The sequence below is a fragment of the Cricetulus griseus genome, chromosome 2 (genome assembly GCF_003668045.3).
Source record: "Cricetulus griseus strain 17A/GY chromosome 2, alternate assembly CriGri-PICRH-1.0, whole genome shotgun sequence".
NCBI classification, from domain to species: domain Eukaryota; kingdom Metazoa; phylum Chordata; class Mammalia; order Rodentia; family Cricetidae; genus Cricetulus; species Cricetulus griseus.
The window spans coordinates 178,341,816-178,364,459 of record NC_048595.1 but is presented as its reverse complement, the minus strand read 5'-3'; the positions used below and the strand labels follow the sequence as shown (position 1 = coordinate 178,364,459).

The window sequence follows — 22,644 nt, the reverse complement described above, 5'->3', positions numbered from 1 at the left end:
AGGGAAGGGAAGGGAAGGGAAGAATGCACTCTAGTCAGAGGCCTCCTGTTAAAGAACAGCAGGGGAAAGAGTAGTTCAGGTCAAAGTAAGCCATCTTGTCATTTGTCCCCAGTGGAAATCAATCTATGCCTTGAACTTCTCTGGTCTGCCTTCCTTTTGGGAAAGAAGGATGTCCAGGCTGCTAAACACTCCCCTATGTTCTGAGACATGGGCACCAAGCCCTCCCAGGTGTTAAACTTGGAGTGTAAGAGAGAAGGGTCCCCTCCACCAACTAGAAGGTCAGTGCTAAGAACAGCAAAGCAGGAAGATATCTGGGCAACCCCACTGCTGAGCCTGTCTCCCTGGCTGCACACTATGACATGGGGTATGCACCAGAGCAGAAGCAGTTTAGGACTTTTTGAGAAGCTAATGACAGTTGCTAGCAGACTCACTCCAGACCCACAAATTCAGGGTGGTGGTGACCAGTGTCCACCAAAAGCCAAGTTAAGAACTTGGATTTCCAGGGGCCTTGTCTTTGGCAGGGCCCAGTGTGTCAAACTGGATAAGAATGTCCCCTATAGGCTCACATGAATGCTTAGTGTGTGGAACTGTCTGAGAGGATTAGAAAGATTAGGAGGTGTGTCCTTGCTGGATTAGGTATGGCCTTGTTGGAGCTTCCTCTTAGAAGCAAGCTTTGAGGTTTCAAAAGCCCACACCAGGACCAATTTCTCTTAGTAAAGTAGACTAAGCTCTGAAACTGTAAGGCAACTAGTTTTTCCTTCTTTAAAAATATCTTTTATTTATTTTTATTCCACATGCATTGGTGTTTTTCCAGCATGTATGTCTGTGTAAGGGTGTCAGATCCCCTGGAACTGACTGGAGTTACATGCAGTTGTGAGCTGCCATGTGGGTACTAGGAATTGAACCTGGGTCCTCTGGAGAGAAGCCAATGCTCTTAACCACTCAGCCATCTCTCCAACCCCAAGGTTTTCCTTTGTAAGAGTTGCCTTGACCATGGTATCTCTTTTCAGCAATGGTGCAATGACTACGACACTCAGCTCTTGTGGTTAGAGAGAACTAAAGTCACATATGTATAAAGTGAGTGCCCTTAGAGACCACCATTCCAGGGTCCCCGCTGCCCTGAAGGAACCCTTCAGCTCCTCAGTTTGCCTGCCTCAGGTGTTACTGTTGACTCCCCTAGTTATTCCAGGAAGTTGTGGAACTACACTCTTTCCCTGTACATCTCCTCTGGTTCCTCTTTCTCCTCCACCTCAACAATCTACCAGACCAGCCCTGTCACCTCCCTATGGCAGCCCATGTTGCCAGGACACTCTTGGAACCAGCTTCTCCTCCTGACTGTTAATAGACAGAATGCCATGCCAGGCTTAGGAGTCTGCTGTACACCCAGGCCTCAGGTGTGTGAGGTCTACACACACACACATACACACACACACACACACACACACACACACACACACACACACACACACACAGAAACACATTGCACACTAACACACATTCAGACTGGACAGGGCAGGGGACTGAGGACAACAGTCAAAAGCACTGATGGGAACCAGGACAGGAATGACAGGATCCACCAGATGTCAGGAGTTCAGGCACTGGCTGCTGGGAGTTCTCAAGGGCTCTGCACTCACTTCACACAGCTGCGCCTAGTCCCAGAGTCAGGACAAATGGCATTACTATCTGCCTGGCTCCCCTCTTGAAAGGGGATAAGGAAAGATGGAGAGAAATGACCCTAGGGCACCAAGAGCCAATAACCCTGTTCCAGCAAGCCTCCTGTTCTCTCACCACCTCCCTTGCAGGGCAGCCAGCCTGGACTCGTGAACCTCCCAGGACCAGCAAGGCCCAGGGGCACCTACAGCAAGCAGAAGCTACCTGGGGGTATCCTCCACACAAGAAGAAAAGCATGTACCCAACCCTGGGAGAGTCTGGCTTCTCTGATCCCTCTGAAGAAAGGTGACAGTGGAAAGAAGCCTAACAAACACCAAGTGTCAACTGGCTTCCAGCTGTACTTCATTTCCCATGTGATCTCCCCAGCCAGCCACAGTTTTCCTACCTGTCCTGAAAAGAGGAGAGAAGATTGCTATTCCCTCTTGGTACCATCTGGAAGTCAAAGGATCCATGACGTTGGCTTTTGCCTGACCCCGCCCTAGTTGAGCTGACACAGGCTTCCCGTTGTCCCGCCCCACAGAGGAGGAAGAAAAGTGACTAGCAGGAGCATGGAGGGTATCAAGAGTCCCTGTGAGTGTCCACAAGCTAAAGCTGCAAAGCTTGTACACAGCCATGGCCCAGAGAGAAGCAGCAACTTGACTCTGGTCACACAGTAAACTGGGAAAGGTCAGGTCAGCTGGGGATAACTTTATGGCAGCTAACACTCAGAAGTGTCCACCAGAAAAGGGACTTGGATTTAGCTTCTGAAAGGACATCAAGAAAGTACAAAGCACTTCTCTAATAGCAGAAGCTCAGATCCAAGAGCAGCAGTGGAACCAAAAAGATGGTGTGTTCATACTTGTGGGCTAACTTCTCAGCCTCTCAGGTCACAGAGCACAAGGACAACAGGGGTCCTGCCAGCTACAGGTAAATCCTGGCGACCGCTACAAGGAAGAAGTCACCTGAGGTTTCAGCACTAGGGAGGCCGAGGGAAGAGCATCCATCAACAAAAAGCTGGGTATTAGACTAGGTTACAAAAAAAAAAAAAAAAAATGCATACCCCGGCAGCAATGAGAGAATCGCCAGAGGAGTACCCTAAAACCAGCCAGACCCAAAGATGTCAAAGCCTTGGGGATGCTAAAAGCCTGGAGGCACTAAAGTCAGTACAAACGAAAGCCAGTGGCTAGAATGACTCCAGAAGAGACAAGCTGGGAGGCATGGAGCCACAGAAGCCCCTAATTTCCTAAAGGCCTGGTGGGCACAACACAAGCCTGCTGAGACAAAGGATGTTTCCTGAAGGCCCACATGAAAGCAGTCTGTCCCTTCGGACTTGCTGGAGCTTGTCACCATGACAAGATCCTGCTGCCAATACACCTGGGGCATGAGGGGGCTCAATGCAGTCACTAGGAGGCACAGCTAGCAACAGAGAGGGTGGGGAGAGGCTGGTGAAGGAGGACTTGGCTTCTCCAGAGAGCAGAAAGCAGAACAAAGGGTACACCAGACCTACCTCAGAGAGAATCCTTTGGAAGGGGATTGAGGGCACTCTAGATGGGGTCACCAGATAGCCCAAAAGGCTCCTGATAAATACACCACACACTACTCCCAGGACTCTGCTCAGTGAAACAAGCAAGGTGTGGGGACAGTTGAAAGAGGGCATAGGCGTGGGTGAGGGCGGCTCCTCTATACCTCACTGGAGGCCCTGGCTTTGGAATAACCGACCTGGGACCTCATGCAAGCACCTCCTCTTTCTAGGTTTTCTCTTTCATCTGTGAAAGAAATTGTACTAGATGGTCTCATGGACTCTCTTGACCCTTGACTGAGATTCAAGATCAGGCACAACTGACATCCACCTCATCCACCTGAAGGCACAATGGCCCAGCTCACCACAGCCCAGAATTACACTGCCTCCTCCCCTCCACCAACTGATGAGCCTCTGCATCTTCCGGGCCTGACTTCACAAACAAGGGGACTTTGGTTCACAGAGCTTCAGCTGACTGCTCAAACTCCCAGTGGGGAAATACTTAGCTGACATTCAAACCGGGGCCTGTCGTGGCTCTTAATTCCTGGCCATAGGTGACCCCAACCCCACCAAGCCCTTCGAAATGCCATGGGATCTTTGCACTTCCATTTCCCGAGACATAATGCTGAAACTATTGAGCAAGGTGGCTAGGAACAGGCAGGTGGAGAGGGGAATCCATGTGGGCATTGGGAAATCCACAGATTGGCCAGCCTGCCACCCAGCCAGCTGTCCACTGCTATGGTTAATGTCCTCATTGCCCCAGCCAACACCTGCCATTTTTGAGCCACAAACACACAGGCAACACTGCCTCACACCATTGCTTTAGTATCACATGACAGCTTGGGAAAATATAATAAGGATTTCTTTCCCCATCCTCAGGAAGAAGGAAATTGGACTCTCAAGGACACATAACTTCCCCTACAGGCACACAGGAGATGGCAAACTCAAAGACCACTCCTCTGCCTCCTTGCACAGAGTTGAGTCCACCACACACTCAATTTGCCAAGCCAACCAGCCAACCAGCCTTCGTGACAGCCATGAGCACATGTGAGAGCTTATGTCTTGCCAGCATACCACCTGTCATCTCAGCTGCCCATCCCCCAACAACCCTGCAAGCTAATGCTTGTGCTGATCTGACTGTGTAGAGGGGATGCTGAGGCTTCCGGGGGCCATTATGCCCACCATCTCGACGCTACATACAGAGAAAAGAGCTGAATGGCTCAAACCCAGGCTGTATGGCTCCAGAGCCTGAGGTCTAGACCTCTGTACTATATACTCTGTCTAGGAGGCTCCATCACAAGCACACGCTAGAAGAGGACAAGAGGTCAGACATATCAAGTAGTGTGAGTGCCTGGCAGGGCATGGCAAAATTATGATAACAGGAGGACAAACAAAGCTCGTGGGGAGCCACAAGAGGGAGGTGGATATAAACGTCTGTCTGGGCACGAGGCCAGGCGTCTGAGCAAGGGACACAGGAACAGAAGGAAGTGACAGACATGAGGGGGAGGCCATGTGAGATCTTGGTCAAGTGTCTTGTTTCCTCTGGACCTCAGTTTACCCAGATGTTAAGAAAGGCTGCTGGAGAATCTCCAGACCCTTTCCCACAGACCTGAAGACCTTGGACCCTGATAAAACAAGCACTGCCCAGTGTTGCCCCAGGGACTTTGAAATGTCCTTGGCTGTCCTGGCACAACTCAACTGCTGAAAAAGGCTTACAAAGCAAAGGGTTCAACTAGCATGCCTGGGCCAGTGAAGTGTGTGGGTCCTTAGGGGGGCACATTCCATTCATTGTCAACCTCTCCTTGGCTCCACTGAAGCGGGCACCACCCTGCCTGGACCCAGACCAGGAGCCAAGGCCACATCCAAGTGCACAGAGGAATGCCACTCCAGCCCAGCCTGCCCCACAGCCAGCCCTATTAGAGCCCTAACTGGTTGCTTTGTTTTAGTCAAGGTCTTACTGTGTAGCCCAGGTGGCCCACAAATGTTTTGGTGCCCACACTTGGACTCCTAGGATCAAGTGATCCTCCTACCTCAACCTCTAGAGTACTTAGCACTGCAGATATGCACCGCCACACCTAACTCAATGTCTGGAATGCCCCTTAAATCCCTTCAATGTCACCTACCCTTCAAGCCTCTCACTCGTACTTCCTTAAGGCTGACCACTGAATGGCAGAGATAAGGAGTCCCTAGGAACACGAAATTACCACCCTTCTCCCTGAGACCTGTGCTGCCATGCCAACACAACAAAGACCCTCAGCTAGGGAAGGTACAGAGGTACAAGGGGAAAGAACAGAGCCAAGGACCTTTAGCCTGGGCCAGCCCTGTTCCAATTCTGAGACGGTAGTCAACAGGGACTTGCTAAGATTCTGAGCAAGACTCGTGCGAACAAAAGGAGGTAACTAGGAAAGGAGGCCTTCTGAGACTTTGCTTAAGCATCTTGCCTGCCATACCTCAAAGGGAAGTCCCTGGAACAACCCATACTCCACTATCTCAGATCTCAACAACCACAGCTGCCCCCACCAACCACAAGTAAATGTGTTCTTTCTTTTTTTGTTTTTTTTTAAATTATTTATTTATTTTTTACTTGCTTCAGTGTGAAAAATGTCAAAAACTCTGGAACTGGAGTTACAGACAGCTGGGAGCTGCCATGTGGGTGCTGGGAATTGAACCAGGGTCCTCTGGAAGAGCAGCTAGTGCTCTTAACTACTGAGCCATCTCTCCAACCCCATAAATGTGCTCTTTCTTAAAAAACTGCATGACTCCTATAACCTACTAAGCAAAACCTCTACCCTGAGGGACCACACAGGTCATTGCTCCTAACAGCTTCTTCTAATTGATGTAGTATCAGATCTGTGCTTAGTGTTTTCTGCATATCTCTCATTAACTTTCAAAGTAATTCTGTGAAGCAGGTGTTAGGTGTTAGGATCCCCTGATTTACATAGATGAGAAAATAGAAGATCAGAGATGTTCTTTCATCTGCGCAGAGTCTCACAGCCAAGTAGCAAAGGAAGGACTCACTGTCCACTTGCCTAACTCTAAGGGCAAATTCTTTTTTGGGGGGGGGGGTAGTTTTTTGAGACAGGATTTCTCTGTGTAAAGTCCTGGCTGTCCTGGAACTCGCTTTGTAGACCAGGCTAACCTCGAACTCACTGAGATCCACCTGTCTCTGCCTCCCAAGTGCTGGGATCAAGGCATGCACCTCCACAGCCCAGCTATGCCCAAATTCATTTTTTTAAAGATTTTATTTATTTATTATGTATACAACATTCTGCTTCCATGTATATCTGTACACCAGAAGAGGGCACCAGATCTTACAACAGATGATTGTGAGCCACCATGTGGTTGCTGGGAATTGAACTCAGGACCTCTGGAAGAACAGTCGGTGCTCTTAACCGCTGAGCCATCTCTCCAGCCCCAAGCCCAAATTCTTAATCACTGTACTACGCTATCTCCTCAGATGCTCCCTGCTATCACCCTCAGAACTCCAGGCCAGGGCAGCACTGCAGTTTGCCTTTGCAGAGAAAGGCAAACCAAAGCAGAGAGCTGGCTAGCACAGCCAGAGCCTGAGCTTCCTTCAAGCTCCCCTAGGCCCACCAAAAGCCCATGAGACATACCACACAAAGGGTATGGGACCTCCACCAGGACCTATCGTCCTCTCTGTCAGGAAGAAGGGGAAGAAGGCAGGTTTGCAGACAGAACTGAAAGAGCTAAAGCATTTGTCTCAGGGCAGACTATTGGAGCAGGTAAAGACAAGGCACAACTCACAACAGGACAGCACTCAGGGCCCCCAGGTACTTTCCATCAATGTATGCCACACCCCAACACAACTGACCAGAAATCACCATTTCTCTCTCCAAGCCTGCTTGTCCTCAGCCTTCCAGATCCAGTTAGTGTCAACAATGTCCTGCTGGTTCCTCAAACCAGCAACGCTCTCCTCTCACACCCACATCTAATCCCTCAGCAAATCTGTCAGCTCATCTGCAAGATAAATCCAGAAGCCACTCCTGGTGCCCCCTACCTCCCTGCCACTGAGCCATCTCGTTCTTCATCTGGGGGCTATGGGCACCTCCTGACATCCTCCTGCATACTCCTTGACCTTCCTGGTTCCTCTCCGGGAGGCAGCCATGGGATCCTCTGCATGAAGGGTTAAACAGGGCAGTCCTATGCCCCAAGACCTGCAGCAGCTTCCCCTTCCTAAACAGCAAAGTCCTCCCGCCTAAAGAACAAGAAGCCCTTCTCCTCCCACCCTCCCACCCTCTGCCTGCCCAGGTGCCTTGCTGCTCCTCCTATGTGCCCATGCCAAACCCCAGGCTGGCTTGATGCTCCCTCCACCCCGCATGTTCCTCCCCAAACTTGTACCAGCATCCTGCCTCCAGTGACACCCACCTGCTGTGGCATAGCCAGGCCCTTCAGGCACACCTGCTATCCCCAGGCCAGCTTTACTCCTCCTAGGGGGACTTACCACTTGGCACTTACAATGTGTTTGTACTGATTAACTGGTTCGGCCCTATTTTATGACGTGATACATGAAAACAGAGTCCTAGTCTATTTTGTGCACTGCTGTGTCAGTTCCTAGAAAAGGGCCCAAATGAAGCAGATGCTTTGTAAAAATGTGTTGAATGTGACATTGAATGTGACACTATCTCCCTTCTAGTCTTGGAGCCCTGAGAGTGGTACCACACCTCGGCCTTAACAAAACCTCTATGGTCTCATGTGACCAGTTCTGGCCAAATTCCTAATGGTGACCACTGGATATGACATTCCATTTCTGTCTACAGCCTTTTGGCCCCTGGGGAGAGACTAGGTCCTGACACTTGGGCTGCCAGAAGGAGCCTTGACAGGGCTGCCACTGGCCTTCCCAACAGCCCACAAATGCTCTTAGCAGATGGAGGAGAAAGCTAGGGCCTCTCCTGCCCTTCTCTGTCAGCAGGAAGACTGTTGGGAACTAGCTTTGTTCTCAGAAGAAAGAGCACAAAGCCAGTGCCAGGCAGAAGTGGACAGAAGATAGACAGCTGGTCCATCGAAGACGGTGCAAGAGAAAAATCAAGAAACAGGATGCAGGATATTTAAGGGGTCACTCACATACCTAGCCTATTTCATGCCTCCAGGATACTGTGGCCCTGCTCAGTCTTCCAGGCCCCAACTATCTGTCTCCTCAGACAGTTGATTGTCCCCACTGCATCAATGATCTGCCACTAACTGTACAGAGGGAGATAAGGACAGAGAAGCAAAGCCTAGCTTGGAGTGAGAAGATCTGAGGTTGCAGCCCAACTTTTCATATACGTGTGGCTAACACTTGGAGAGCCTCCTTCCTTTAGAACCTCAGTTCACTCAGCTATAAATGGCTTGTTCAGTCTTGTACTTAATGTCTCAGCCTGTGTGCCACAGGCCTTCCACACACCAGTCATTTCTTGTAAGGCTGAGAGCAGAGGCCTAGCACCTACCTGCTAAGAGCCAGACTTCCAGCTTCTTCCCCTTCTGGATTAGAGCACACCTCTCTCAGGGCACCCTTCTTATGAGCTGTCAGCTGTGTGAAGTGAAACCCTCTGGGTCTGACCAAGGCAGGCACGGGACTCTACCCCACCCCACAAACCTGCCTAATGTGCTATCCTTGAAGACTTGCTTCACAGCATGCAGAGCCACAGTGACAGGGAGGAACCCTGTGTGCTGGCCCAGAAGGTGAATGAGAAGCCAAGGGTGGGATAAGGGAGGTATTCCTGTTAACATTGCTCTAGGGTCCTGTACCAGCCCTGGACCCTATGCCCTAAGACACAGTGCTTAAAGTGTGGCCTGAAGCTCTCTGTGTCTGGATATTTTGGGGAGGGAAAGCCTAGGACAGCGTCAGGGGGCAGAAATCTATAGGCAATTTTTGTTAGTTTCCCAGAGTTTTCTTGTCTACAGGATAAATGTGACCTATCAGCAAAGACCACTTTCAGAAGGTACCATCTTTTTTGGCATGGAGGCCCACACCTTTACGCCCAGTTCTCAGGAGCAGAGGCAAGTGGATCTCTGTGAGTGTGAGGCCAGCCTGATCTACATAGCAAGTCCGTAGGCCATCCAAGGCTAAACAATAAGAACTTTTCTCAAAAGAAACAAAGTCAGAAAATGAGCCCAATAACCCTTGAATGGACAGATAGCTGGACAAGAAGGAGCTGAAGGCTAAATAAAACAGCATAATCAGGAAGAGTACGGAGCGGCCAAGAGAACCTAGTGCAATAGATACCAGAACTGTGCACACTGGTTTTCACCCTCCCCTTTGTCCCAGGATGACAGAGATAGACCCATACACCTTACTGCTGAGAACTGCTGAGCCCGAAGGCTTCTGTGAGAATGTGCTGAACCACTGAGAGGAAAAAGCTCCCACTGTGTGCTGTGGCAATGTGAAGTAGCACTCTCAGAGGCTGCTCCCTGTATCAGAGAGAAAGCCTGTCAAGATCACTGTGAGTTCCAGGAAGCCTGGGCTACAGAAAGCCTGGGCTATGGTAAACAAACAAGCATCAGCTATAGCCTGTCTGGAAAGAGAACCCCAGAGCCCAGGGCAGGCTGACTCACAGCTGGCAAAGTGATAGCCTCTACCATACCTTTAGTCCCATGGGATATATTTATTATGCTCCTGCTGTATGCACAGTCCTGAGCCTAAGCACGTTTCCAGGACACAGATATGAACAGTCCACACCCTCACTGCCCACAAAGAGCCACAAAGAGACTGGCAGGCAGCACACTGCCAAGCAGGAGAGAAAGCAGCCCCTGCCCTAAGGACAGGGTGGCAAACTCAGATGTCCCTGGGGTCCAAGATTATGAAGCACATGGAATGACAGGCAGGGTCAGTAAAGAGCACAGGCCTCATCCCCAGCACGAGCCACTAGAGAATGCAGGCTTGAGGTTTGCAATCTTCTAATGGGGAGCAGGGGAAGCTGGGAGGCGGGGTCCCAAATTCTGGGATTCACAGCATACACCACCATGCCCAGCTTGATGTCCCAGTTTTTGCAGTAAAGCAAGAAGTATGATTTTTTTTAATATAAATCTAACTACTAGCTCAATATTTGGCATGGACCAAACAGAATCTGCCCATAGGGCATGTGTGGCTTGCCAGCTTGTAACTCTGTTCTCTTAAAAAGGACAGAAAAGCCAATGTCGAGTTCACTGCAGAGTTCAGCACAGGAGTTGTGACTAGCCCTGTGGAGGCCAGTCAGAAAGACCGATTCTCTGTACCAGAAAGGCTTCCTGGAAGAGGTGTTGGCCTGAAAAGTAAGGCCAGAGGGTGTTTAGAAAGGGATGAATACAAAGCTGAACCACAGGAAACATAAGCCTCTTGGCCTCACTGGCTGGCAGGTCACACCAGGAGCCTGCCCATGCCACTTAGTAGCCAGTGTTTCCTCAAAAATCCAAGGTACCTACCAGTCTCCGAAGCAAGAACAGGCCCTGGACAGTGAAAGGAGGGGCTGCCTGCCTCATGAACCTGCAGCCAAAAATCAATCAGGCTAAATCAATTGGTGGAAGAATAGCAGGGGTCCGATTTCAGACCTGCAGCTTGAGGAAGTCGGCTAACAACAGCTCCGTGGGGGAAGGGAACTGAAGAGACAATGGAGGGACAAAATGAGGTTGAGAATCATGTCCTGCCTGGCCAGGCCAGGTTGTTACATAAGCCTGCCTCAGGACAAAGTGTGGGAGCACCTGGGCTGGGAGTCCCAGAATGCAGAGAAGGCTACCCTCACTGCCTACCCACAACTCTACAACCTTGCCTTGTGGCCCAGGCACCAGGTGAGCCCAGGGATGATAGGGAGAAAACCAAGACCTGGGGCAGGCATTTAGAAGGCCAAACCACAGACCTGCAGCAAGGACAGTCATGTACCAAACTCTTTCAAGTGACAGTTCTGTTCCAGGACTGTACCAGGTACCAGTTCTGTACCAGGCATGGGGGAGTCCTCCCCATGCACATTCTGATTGAGCAGATAAGCATCCCTAGTTATTGCCACTTTACACATGAGGAACCTGAAACATAAAGTTGCCAAGGTCACACAGATCCTAACTGGAGGAGCTGGCTTCACACCTCTAGGACCACACTTGAAACATCAGTGTGACACAGCCCCTTCTCTCTAGCCTATAATGCATATGGCCCTTGCACATCATAGAATACCTATCGCTCTGTCAATCTGCCAAAACTGACAGGACTCTTTCTAAAACACAGTAGAGGGCTGGAGAAATGGCTCAGCGCTTAAGAGCACTGGCTACTCCTGGTCTTGAGTTCAATTTCCAGCACTCATATGATGGCTCAAAACCACCTATAACTATAGTATCATGGGATCTGATGACCTCTTCTGAGGTACAGATAGACAGATGTACATGCAGACAAAACATCCATATACATAAAGTAAATAAATCTTTTTTTTTTTTTTAAGAAACAGTATAGGGCTAGAGAGATGCTTAAAAGTTAAAAGCACTTGCTTAAGAGGACCCAGATTCAGGAGCTAGAGAGTTGGTGATTAAGCTAGTGATTAAGAGCAATGGCTGCTCTTCCAGAGGACCGGGGTTCAATTCCCAGCACCCACATGGCAGCTCACAACTGTCTGTAACTCCAGCTTCAGGGGACCCAACACCTTCACACAGACATGCAAGCAGGCAAAACATAAATGTACATGAAATAAAAATAATTTATTAAAAAAAAAAAAGAAGAGGACCCAGATTCGGTTCCTAGCACCCACATGGTGGCTCACAACTATCCCTAATTTCAGTTCTAGGGGATCTGACACCCTCTTCTGCATTCTACAAATACCAGGCATGTATATGGTACACAGACATACATGCAAGCAAAACATCCATACACTAAAATAGGCTAAAATTTTTTCATTTAAAAAAAAAGAGAAAAGCATTATACAGAAATGCCTTCAAAATGCCACATCTGATTTCAGGGGCTTACAAAGCCCTGTCCTGGAGAGAACAGGTGGGCCATGACCACAGAGTATGCTACAGACAGGAGACCAGGAGCAGAGGCAGGGATGCTTACAGCCCTCTGAGGTCTCTCCTATCTGTAGGCACTGAGCCCATCACCCACACTTAAGGGCACAATCTGGGGCCAAGGCCTAGTCATTCCTGCAGAACTGGGAGAACAGAATGAATCAGGATACACAGTGGCCTGTGACTCTGTATTCCACTGAGTGTGACTCAGAGTTCCTAGCTGCTGAGTAGGCGGTGCAGCTAGGCCCAATATCTGGACATGGTGGTCTCAGCTGGTACTCCATCCAGCCTTCTGTCCACCACCTTGCTACAGACCAACTTGGCCTTCCCCAACTCCAGTAGCAATGAGTTTCCAAAGCCCCCAGCACCCACACACACACCATATCACTTGCCATCTCCAACAAATCAAGACCTGAAGGCAAGGTCATGAAGACCCCATTCTAGCCCAAGTTCTGGGCTGCCTCTCACTGGGAGACTTCTGGCAGCCCCTCCCACCTCTCAATCTGTTAGTGAGATGGGGAGGCTCCCTAATGGAAGTCTTGCCCAGCTCCAAAGCCCTGAATCTATAAACAACAGGCCTGACAACTTCACAGAGCTCTGGATCTTGCCTTCGGGAAATTACATAAACATCCTTCAGAGAAACAAAAGTCAAACTTACAGACTCAACTTTTTTTTTAAGGATCTCAAGAAACCTTTTTCCAGTCTAGCTTCTCCCATCCTACCACCATTGTTCCAAATATCCTCTCAGGACCTAGAAAATACATTTGGTTTCCGTCTGGGGTTTGGGCTTCTTGGTGATCTTCCTCATGGAAACTGCTCCACCCCTTCTTGGCAGCTGTCTCCAAGGGCACCCCCATCTCTCTTCCCAGAATTGCCCTAGGCCACCCTGAGAGGATACGGCCTCATAGCCTGCCAAAGACTAGAGGACAGTTTAAAGGAGAAAACCCTTCCCTGGTTAAGAACAACAGTGACAATTCTGAACTCCCTGGTCCTAACAGTGACTCTGATGCCCTTATGAAGCTGAGTGAGCCCCTGTTCCTGCTTGAGCCTTAGTCCTTCAACTGTGAGATGAACGGTTCCTGTGCACCAGGGAAATCCTGGGGCTTCTAGAAAGTACACTGGGGACACAGGCAGGAAAGAACAGGGCAGACGTAGACAGACTTTTAAAATTTATTTTATTTATGTGTGTTGTGTGAGCGCGAGAGTGAGCTTGCTTGTGTGTGTGCATGTGTGCATTTGTTCCCTTGCACAGAGACCAGAAGCAGACTTCAGACCCCTTGGAGCTGAAGTTACAGGTGTTTGCAAGGGTGCTGAGATCTGGTCCTTTAATAGAACAGTAAGTGCTCAATAATGACTTAGCCATCTCTCTGGCCCCTAGTAGACTGACTTTACCCCTCCCACTTCTCCAACCAAAACCAAAGGAAACCCACTTTATTTCTCAAATTTAACCTCTCACCCTACCTTGGAGCCTTTAGCTCAGGCAGCTCATGGACAGAACAAAGAGTAACAGTGCCTGTAGTAGAGGGCCCTGCTTAGGAGCAGAGCAGGAGGATCTCTGTGAGTTAGTTCCAGGCTAGCCAGGGCTACACAGTGAGACTTTGTCTCAATAAGCAAACAAACATTTCTGAATCTAGTCCTCCTGGCTATACATGGCAGAGGTACTTGCATCTATGAAACAGAAGTGACTACAGCGCCTCTTTAATTTAGAGGGTTATTCTGGAAGTTGCTTCTGAGATGACATGGAAATGTCTAGCAAGCATTGATAAACTGTCAATAGATGTGAACAGCAATTATGATCATCATTAGAATTATTGAGATGCTTAAAACCACTGACTGGTGACAGCTAAGGCTTCTCAGACACATATCTGGCCACTGAATCATAAATAAGCATTCCCACACATCCCTAATACATAACATTCTCTAATGCAGGACCCACATTCTCTGACCCTAGTCCTGGCCCAGAACACAGCTGGCTTGTTCCTGACACCCATTTTTTTATTTGTCTGTTTTTTGAGACAGTGTCTCTCTGTGTCATTCCGGTGATCCTGGAACTCACTCTGTAGACCAGGCTGGCTTTAACTCACAGAGATCCTTCTACCTCTCCCTCCAGAGTGCTGGGATTAATGGCGTGCCACTCTGCCCAGCCTCCTGGCACCAACACAATCTCTGTCACTCTTCCTACTCCCAAATTGTCTTCCTCAAATTGTCCTAATATTCTTTCTTATACTCACAGGGTTAAGCTGTAACCCAATGCTCTCATAAGATTATTTCTCAGGGTATGGGGCACTCATCCAAAATGGTAGCTCCTTTGAAACACAGTGGGCATAGTAGTACATGCCTTTAATCACAGCACCCAGGAGGCAAAAAGGATAGATATCTCTATAAATTCAAGGTTAGCATGGTCTGCATAGTATCAGACTAGCCAGGGCTACATAGTGAGGATAATGTGACGCCTTCAAAAAGGAAAGATATATTTGTGTGTGTGTGTGTGTGTGTGTGTGTGTGTGTGTGTGTGTGTATAGAGAGAGAGAGAGAGAGAGAAACTGAGTCAGAGAGAGAAGGTAGAGAGAAACTAGGCTTTTCATGGGTTCCTCCAGGTGCTGGGAATCTGAGTAAACTGAAAAGAGAAAAGAGGCACTGACCTTACCATGACCTAATCCAGGGGTTCTCATGTATCAGAATTACTGGGAGAGTAAATGAACACAGACTGCTGGGCCCCAGCACCCCAGCAGCTGACTCAGTGGGTCTCACAAGTTCCCAAGTGATACAAATGCCAATAGTCCAACTTTGAGAACCACTGGCAGACACCTGCAGGGAAAGCACCTACTGCTTCCATTCCTCTAAAAGCATGAGCCAGGATGCCACAACTGTCAGGAGGAAGGGAATGTAGGCAGAGGGACACAATCTGAATAAGGACATATGACAACATCCACTTCTCGCTGGCATCTGCCTGGGCAGGTAGCTATATGCAAGCAAAGCAGAGGGTACAAACCAGAGGTGTCTGCCACTGAGCAAAGACTACAACAAGCCTCCACCCTCCGCCACCTGGAGACTTGTCCAGACAAGCCAGTCTTTGGCCAGCCTAAGGGTGCTGAGAATCCAGGCTTTCCATCATGGAGCCAAACCTCAGACCAGAAAGACCAGAATCCCCACCATCTTTTAATCACATGACCTCTGGGATTTTTTTTTTTAAAGATTTTTCTTATTTTAAGTGGATGAGTGTTTGCCTGAATGTATTGTATGCCTATGCACTACTTGTGTACAGTGCCCATGAAGGTCAGAAAATGGTGTCAGAACCCCTGGGACTGGAATTATAGTTGTGAGCCACCATGTAGGTGCTGGAGATTGAACCTGGGTCCTCTGGAACAAGGAGCTAGCCAGAGGAGCCCTTCAGAAGTCAGTACACATTGGCTGTAACCTTGGCTGCCATATCTGCTCAAAGGTGATACTAATTCCATTTCCACTGTTATAAGAATGAAGTGAGAGCTCGGCCAGTGGTGGTGGTGGTGCATTTCATCCCAGCACTCGGGAGGGAGGCAGAAGCAGGAGGATCTCTGTGAGTTTGAGGCCAGCCTGGTCTACAAATCAAATTCTACAACAGGCTCCAAAGCTACACAGAGAAAATCTGACTTGAAACCAACCCACCACCACCCCCCAAAAAAGAATGTGAGCATATCAGTCAAGAATAACGATCAAGCTAGGCTTGATGGTACACATCTTTAATCTAGCACATGGGAGGCAGAACTGGAAGCCAGCATGGTCCATATAATGAGTTATTGGCCAACCAGGCAGCACAGTAAGACCCTGTCTCCAAAAACAATAACTATCACCAGACAGTGGTGGTGCACGCCTTTAATCCCAGTACTCAAAGAGGCAAAGGCAGGCAGATCCCTGAGTTGGAGACCAGCCTGCAGTTCAGGACAGCTAGGGCTACACAGAGAAACCCTGTCCAAAAAAAAAAAAAAAACCCAGAAAATTAAAATAAAATGAAAAGCCAGGTGGTGATGTACACTTCTAATCCTAGCACTCAGAAGGCAGAGGTAGGTAGATCTCTGTGAGTTGGAGGCCAGCATGGTCTACAGAGTGAGTTCTAGGACAGCCAGGACTATTACACATAGAAACCATCTCAACCCCCACAAAAAATAAAATGAATGAATGAATAAATAAATAAATAAATAAATAAATAATGCCAGTCCTGATAAGCATAAGTAACCAACACTGACCCTGCATTGAGTTAAAATGCTTCAAGGTAAGGACAATTGCAGTTCCTTTGCACAGATAAACTAAACCCCTTGCCCAGGTTCTATAACATGAGTGACAGCAGGGATCTGGCCCCAGCCTGTCTGGTACCCAGTCTTGCTTTTAGCCTTGACTTGATCTGTACCTGACTACCACCTTAGTCCCCTACTCACCTCTCCTGCCACCATTCATTCCTCCTTCCCTCCTGGAAACTCCAAGGCCACAGCCCAAGTCATAAGAGATGGGTCATGATAGCAGCCATAGGCCACCTGCCCAACTGACCTGGAACAAGCTTTAGACACTACTCAGTATGGTCACTAGGGAGGAGACTGGGCCTGTGTGACTTGAGTTCCTTAACCTGGGTGACAGGAAGGAAGGCAGAAAGCAGAGGCATCAACAAAGGGAGGAAATCCTGTCCAGCTTCCCAGATACAGCTCCTTCAGGCCATGAGCCCCAGGACTCAGTTTCCTCACCTACACTTCCCAGCCTGCTACTCTTAATGGCTCCTGCCTGCTGGGTACTGCACACCAACCACCCTTTCCAAAATAGAAGTTTGGGGGCTTTTTTTATTTGTTTGTTTCCACATTTAGAATGTGTGAGAGTGAGTGTGTTTATGGCATGTATAGTGGTCAGGTGACAACTTGAAGGACTTAGTTTTGAAACTCACTATGAAGACCAGGCTGGCCTTAAACTCACAAAGATACCTGACCTTAGTGGAAGATGAGAACCGACTCCTGCAGGCCAGGTTCTGGCTTGCTCCAGAGGTAACTGTCTGTAACTCCCATCCCAGAAGATCCAACACACACTATGTACACACACACACATGCAGGTAGAACACTTATACACATAAAATAAAAACAAAGGTTAGAAAACATTTTTAAAAAGAAGGCCAATGGGTATTAGAACTTCCTGAAGCACACAGGAAAGGCTATGAGCTATGAGAACAGTAGGGCTGGGAGTAGGCTGAGCACCACCGCACTTCTGAGTTCTCAGGCAAAAAGGGAACTGAGAGCAGTCACCAAAACCTAACCCTGTAGATACATTCTCCCACACCCTTACCAGACTCTCCATTCCCCCTGCAAGCACTCAGCAATGAGGTCCATCCCTTGTCCTCAGGCAATTTCTTTGCAGGTTTGATGCCCTGGGTGTGACCTTACTGCTATCTTTGGCCTCAAAAAAACCCTACAGGACCAGCCTATGGCATCTGCCCCTAGGAAGCTTTCCAGGGATTAAAAAAAGTGATTTTGTAGAGGTCCTCTCCAAACCTGGGCCAAGCCCCAAGGCAACTACATGATCCTGTAGTCCCTCTCCTGCCATCAGCCTCAGCCTGAGCTGACTAGGTCAGCTCCACTGGGTCACGATCAATGAGTTCTCCTCTCTCTCTCTCTCTCTCTCTCTCTCTCTCTTTCTCTCTCTCTCTCTCTCTGTCTCTCTTTGGTTTTTCGAAACAGAGTTTCTCTGTGGCTTTGGAGTCCTGGAACTAGCTCTTATAGACTAGTCTGGTTTTGAACTCACAAAGATCCACCTGCCTCTACCTCCCGAGTGCTGGGATTAAAGGCGTGCGCCACCACTGCCTGGCAAGTCCTCCGGTCTCAACCCTGTCACTCTTACCACCATCTGTGGCCAATACGACCCTGAGAATAGCAACTCGGTGGCACATAAACAGATCAGTATGGGTTCAAACTGTGGCACTGTTAAGTGACTCTACCCCTCTGAGCCTCTGTTTCCCCCATCTAGAAATAGGGCAGGGTGGGGTGACCAGCAGCAGCTACTCTGAGGGTATTGTAAGAAGTCAATGGGTGTCTGTAAGGAGCCTGGCACTATGCCTGGCACAGAGCACTGTAACAGGCACCATCTCAACAAACCGCTTACAACCTTCTGTCTTCTCAGCTATAGCATAAAACCCTAGCTCAGAAGCAGGATGCTGTAAGCCCCCACAATGCAGTCTGGTGCCCACCGTCCTGTCTGAGGGCCTGAACCCTCAGACACTTCCTCTTCTAGGAACCCTTGCTGACTTTACCAACCAGGAAGCTCTTCCTTCCACTGTCCTTCGGGCATCATCCCCTCCTGATCATCTTATCACACCCTGTCTCACAGCCAACCCCCTCTGATCCTTGTCAACCCTCTCTAGTCAAAATCCAGCCAGCCCTTCACCCCATTTCATGTCCCCTGCCACCCCTGGCCACAGAAATCTTCCATATGAATTTTAAAAATTACCCAACTTCCCCTCTCAAGCAAAAAATGTCCTCCAAATAGTCCTGTTATTTCAAGCCATACTCAAAACAAATTCCAACCTAGTAGAAGTCTGTGCAAGCCCTCGAGATTTCTAAGTCTGGCTCTGGTACTAAAGTACAGACACATAGGCCCAGAGCACAGGCAACTCGGGGCCCTGGGGCCAGGGAAGAGAGAGCTTGGGCTGCCGAGACCATCTCTCACATTCTCTGTTGTCACCTGTGCTTTCTTCCTGATCTTATCTCTCGGATCTGAAGACTCTCCCTTGCACACCCTCTGCGACGGGGAGGCTCTCCCTCTCCATCTCTTGCTGACTTTCTTCCTTTACCTGCTGACTTTCCCAGAGACCTCTCTGTTCTGATCAGAATGACAAACAAGTGAGTCTGACCACACAACAAGGGACAGCCCCCAGTCCCCAAGGATCCTTTCCAGGCCTCCCAGCCCTCTACTTAATCCCTCGCTTTTCAGAGCTAAGTGGTGGAATTTCCATTCTTGCTCCTACAAGCTGACAGTGATGTCAGCCCAGGAGAGCTCTCTATTCCCAGGAACCAAGGAAAACCTACAAATCCTTAGGAATCCCACCCTCTGAGCTGGAGGGCCTTGGAGCAGTTGGAGCTGTATGCGAAAACCTCCCTCCTGCAAGAGCCCACCACACCCACCACACTAGCCCTCAGTTCCAGGTTTTAAGATGTCATTAATTAGCAATTTGTATTCCCTCTTTTAAGTAATTACTCAAAACCCCCAATCAGAGCTTGATTGGTAATCATATCCCTCCCTACCCTATCCACACACACTCCAAAAGATTGGGCCCAACTAGCACATGAAAAACCAGTGGGGATCTGAGCTACTGTTCATTGTCACTAGTGGGGTCTTTCCTGAGGGGCTACAAGGTGCCCAGTATTGGCCTAGCTAGACTCTAGAACACAAAAAGACAGGTATCTCTGCAACGAGTCTGCAATCTTGCTGGCTCAAAGTTCATCCTTCATACTAGCTCCAAGGATCTTTGAGGCTAGGGTAACAAGCAAGGCCTGCCTCTTAGTTTGGCAATGACGGCCCTGTGGCTAAGACACTTGGAACATAAATCCTTGGCCTTAGGTCCCTGATCTGCCCAAGGGTTCTACTCTGGAGACCAACCTCCTACCCCTTGCTGATCTGAAAGTGACAGGTCTAAAGGGAGTTTAAAAGTCTCTGCAGGTCTCCTGGGCGCTGGGGAAGTCTGTTGACAAAGCCACCAGCTGTCCCCAGTTGGAGCCAAGGGAGACAGACTCCTCCCCGAACCACCACCCACACTGGGAGAGTGTTCCTACCAGGACCCAGCCAGCAACGGAACTTGGACCATCATGAAGCCTCTGATCACGGGCTCCAACCGACCTCCTCTCCAGCTGCCACACTAACAAGAGCAATGGCACAAGACCTCACTCACCCAGCAAGTGCCAGGTAGAAGGGTGCCTCACCTGGGGAAGGGTGATGGGGCAGGGATTCAACTGAAAATGAAAGTATAAACCCAGTCATATCAAAAGGCTTAGAAGGGATCTGTAGTTGATATACAGGACTGAGAGAGGGGGCAAATCCCAGATCCCACTTCCTACCTTCATGACCTTTCCCATTCAGGGCCTCAGTTTCCCCTCTGTAAAATGTGCCTAACAGAACCGTGGGAGAATTTTGTAAACGAAACCGTGTAAAGCAGTGAGTTAGTCCAGTGCCTGGCACACAGCAACATGCACTGAACACTTGTTGAATATAAGCATGCCAACATTTTCCCAGGTCCCACACCCTGGCTTCCTCCCCCACTGACAGATACACCCATTTTACAGGTTAGGAAACAGAGGCTAGGGAAGGTAAAGAACCTGCTCAAGGTCACACAGCTGGGATGTAACGAACACCTAGGTCTGTCTAACCCTCAGTCCAGAGAGTAATATTGCCCCAGAATGTCCCCCAAGCTCTTCTAGGGTCAGGAGGGAGGACCAACAGTGGGATGTAGGGTCTGTGGGGATCCTGGCACATAAAAGCCAGGTGATGGATGAGTCCTCAGATTCCTGGCAGCTCCCAGACCCCTGCGTCCTACAGGCGTCCCTTCTTCATGCCAGTCGAATGCTAGAGTCCCAGCTCCCGGGAACCTGAGGGAGGAGGGGAGTTAGGGACCAGGCCGCTAAGGGCCCCGGAGGAAACCGGTCTGGCCGCCTTCCCCATTCCCGAAGCTGGGACCCGGCCTCTAGCCCCCTCCCATGCTAGACAAAAGTTTCCCCTGTTCGGGAGCCGGGGAGGGGGAGGGGGCATTCCTCGTGGGTGACATTATCCGTGACCTACAGCTGCCGCTCTGCCCGGCCCGCACCCCGGCCCGCCCGGCCCCGCGAGGCCCCCACCCCTTTGTCCTCCACCGCCCGCCCGGCGCCCGCGCGCACCAAACTTGCGCCCGGGGACGCTCGGGCCCCCGCGCGGCCTGCACGCCGTGCCCGGCTTCCGAGCTCTCGACCCGGGACGCCGGCCGCCCGGCCCTCCGGCCTCTTACCTGCCTCGGCCGGGGCGCCAGGGGAAAGCGGCGCGGATGGCCGCGCGGCCGCCGGTCCCGGGCGTGCGCGAAGCGGGCTGCGGGCCGGCTTAACCCCTTGCTGGCCGCGCGGCGCCCGCGCCCCCGCCCGTGGGGAGCGCGCACAGGGCCGCCGGGCCGCCCGCCTCCCTCGGCCCGCGCCTACCTCCCCCGCCGTGGCCGTGCGCGGGGCTCGATCCGGCGGCGCGGGGCGGGCGCGCACGCTGCGGGGGCCCGGCAAGGGCCGGGGCGGGACCGGGCGCCGCGAGCCGGGCTGGATTTCTCGCTTCCACCCGGATTCTCCCTCGGCTCTCCCGGCCGATTCGGTGCTGCTCGGCGACCACGTGACGCGGCTGCCTTTGACCCCGGTCTCGGCGCGGGTAGGGGGCGGGGGCCCGGGCCCGAGGGGTGTCAGACGCCGGACCCGCGAGGGCGGCACGCCCCGGCCAGGGTCCCGGAGGCGATGACCCCTAGCAAACAAAGCCCTGGGGAAACCAACAAGTTATTTGGGGTCAGAGCGGGACCCGCGCTGGGGGTCGGAGAGGCGGCAGGGGGAAGGAGGGGGGGGACAAAGACACGATCTCGCCGCGACTTACGGGCCTGGAATCGCTGGCTGGGCCCGGGGGCTGCGGGTTCCAACCCGCTAGCCTGTGACAACCTCCTCAGACAACAGGTACCTGTCAGTGTGACACCTCCAGGGCAGGACTTCACACCCACACGCCCTCGCTCTGACTGGAACACACTTGTATTCCCCCTTACTGTAAGGGTCTGATTCGTGTACTGATTTCATCGTTTACTAGGATGTCAGATCCCTCAACAAGTTGTTCCCAGCTTAATCAGTCCTCTCTGGGGCAAATAGCAGGCAGACTAAGAGGCCTTGTGCAAAAGTTTTCTCCCACCTGGCCTGTTCAGCAGTCCCACCCATCTCAAAGAGCCTGCAGGTTGGACAAGGTTCTTCCCATTAAGCAGGTGGAAACACTGAGTCTCCTCTACTGTACAGAGATCCCTTAACAGTCGATGCTAAAAATTTATTCTCATCCCAGAGAGATCTGTCATCTCTCAGCTATCCAGCAAGCCTACAAGGGAGAGGAAAGTGGGGTCAGGTGAAGTGTAGGTATTGACAGCCCTTAAAAGGTCCTTGAAATTACCAGACAGACATAGGACACTGCAAACATGGGAAACAACAGCCTGGACTCTGAGGCACCATGAGAGGCTCGGGATTGTTAACTATTGGAACAGAAATGGGGTGGGGAGGGCAATTGAGCAAAGTGGAGAGTTCAGAGAAGGCAGCTGGCGCTGGGAGGCAGGACAGGCCCATAGGAGTTCCCCAATGGGATCAGGTGTCCTTGTTGGTCAGCCTACTCGTGTCTCCCAGGGGAGTAAGGATATTGAGTCCTAAACACAGAGAGATGCTGGTTTGGGAGTTGAGAAACTACCAAGCTTCTGCTTCCTATATGTGCCATGTTACATACACCTCTGGAAGGAGTGTGGTCAAAGAGAACTGAGCCTGAACTAGGGCCAC

The 22,644-nt window shown here is 50.5% G+C and overlaps 1 protein-coding gene across 3 annotated transcripts in view; it reads right to left on the bottom strand.

Annotated features, from left to right (window-relative positions):
• Positions 1-21,813, bottom strand: part of Ndst1 (N-deacetylase and N-sulfotransferase 1) — a 60,274-nt gene extending 38,461 nt beyond the window's left edge. The window contains exon 1 of one of the 3 annotated variants that reach the window (XM_035440131.1): positions 21,719-21,813. The gene's annotated coding sequence lies outside the window, so the exon portion shown is untranslated. Of the gene's footprint in view, positions 1-21,104; positions 21,247-21,288; positions 21,435-21,718 lie in introns of those variants that run through there. The other 2 variants (XM_027402825.2, XM_027402826.2) reach the window with 2 other exon arrangements.
• Positions 21,814-22,644: the final 831 nt, after the last annotated feature.